This window comes from Labrus mixtus, chromosome 6 (assembly GCF_963584025.1).
Source record: "Labrus mixtus chromosome 6, fLabMix1.1, whole genome shotgun sequence".
Lineage (NCBI taxonomy): Eukaryota > Metazoa > Chordata > Actinopteri > Labriformes > Labridae > Labrus > Labrus mixtus.
In genome coordinates, this window is record NC_083617.1 from 8,061,658 (window position 1) to 8,063,354 (window position 1,697).

The 1,697-nt window shown below is 46.8% G+C and overlaps 1 protein-coding gene across 1 annotated transcript in view; it reads right to left on the minus strand.

Annotated features, from left to right (window-relative positions):
* The window catches only part of si:ch211-198a12.6 (uncharacterized protein LOC563253 homolog), a 6,182-nt gene extending 4,801 nt beyond the window's left edge, over nt 1-1,381 (minus strand). Inside the window, exon 1 of the mRNA XM_061039802.1 lies at nt 1,223-1,381. The gene's annotated coding sequence lies outside the window, so the exon portion shown is untranslated. The remainder of the gene's footprint in view (nt 1-1,222) is intronic.
* Between the last annotated feature and the right edge of the window lie 316 nt (nt 1,382-1,697).

Sequence of the window (1,697 nt, forward strand, 5' to 3'; positions counted from 1 at the left end):
AAAAAAAGCACGGTTAAATACTCACATTAACTGTAGGTAACAGGCAATTCTGACACACACGACTACAGACGCGGAAACTTCTCCTTGTGTCGGGAGTATTAACAGGCCATCTTGTTGTGTGCCACAGCGGCAACTTCCCAGTTAGCCAAAAAAGATTACATGCTCGCCTAAGATGGCTGCCGCGGAGCTAACGTTAGCCACGTTAGCATCCGCCCTTCTTAAAACACACACACACAATAACACACACACACGGGCGAAGTTTGAGTGGGGGGGCAACAAACACACACACACATACACACAACTAGGTTATTAAAAGGCGTGAAAGCAAAAACGGAGAAGTAAACGCTGAGTTTTAATCGGAGATGTAAGGCCTAACGGTGGAGGTTTGTTAGCACGCTACAGAGCCACATCACTAGCTGAAACAAAGATGGCTAACCGAGAGGGCGATGGATGCTGTTCGGGGGGGAAAAGCCCGGGAAATTTACAAATACACTTTGCATTTGAATCCACGCACTAAACCACGAATCTACTGACAAACACAGTTAAAAAAAAAACCCACATAATTAAAGTAGACTACTACCACAATAAGAGCTGCTGCAAAGAGGGCACCACGGAGCTTCCGTACAGACCTGCACCTCTCCTCCTTGCACTTGCACATACACACACACACACTTCAATGGCGGCCTTGCTGGTGTGTTAGCAGCTATCCAGGCGAGCTTGGCTACATAGCTTTTCGTGCCAAGCTAACAACCGAGCTAATCCAGATGGGCTAACACGGCTAAAAAGGTTCCCCCCCCCTCCTCCAGGTTTCTGACTTCAGAAGATGAGATAGTTTTTAAAACACGGGGGGGGGGGACGCGGAAGCTGCATCCCGACCATGCTGGACCTGGTTTTGGTTTTCCCGCATGGAGGTGGACGGGTCATTACTTTGCCTCAAACAGAAAAATAGCCTGGATGTTTGATCAGAAAGCACGTAAATAAAATACCTCCTTGTGGCAGTAACGTTGTGTGCTTGTCTGGTTCCCCCCCCCCTCCCACCGCCAAGCAGAACACAAAGCTGTAACCAGTACGAGTCCAGGCCTGTATTTTTCCATTACAAAGTTGGTGCCATCAGAAGTAATTGCCCCACAAATGTGCTGCCCAATCAAATCTCCCCCCCCTTACTGCTACTTATTAAAGATTAAAGTTACACAAATGTACACAATAACACATGCACACCCACCTTTCTGTTCTTGATTGCAGAAGAGAGAAGAAAAAAAAAGAGAGAGAAACTGTTTGATTGCTTCAAACTCTCAGAAGGGGCTTTGCAAGCTGTTGTGAGCCTCGGCAAACCGCTGTGTGTGTATGTGTATGTGTGTGTGTCTTCTTCCTCTCTCTCTCTCGGTCTCTGTGTGTGTAGCTGGCGCCACAGCTCATCTGGCGCCAACGTTGGACGACCGACGCACTTTAGCGAAAAGCTACTATTGTCGTTTCAATGAAGCCCTGATGTCACTGTCGCCCCCTGCCGCCTCGGAGTGGTGCACGCAAAAAAAAAAATGAGGACACAGTTCTATTATGTGTTGTATTTGTAGTTTGGGCGAGCATAATGCAGTTGTTGGAAAGTAAATTACAGTAAAAGTTAAAACAAAATCCCTTCTCAATTTAAGGCCCTTCCCTTTTATCTAATTATCTGTCTGGGAGTGAAGAAAGAAAGCAGC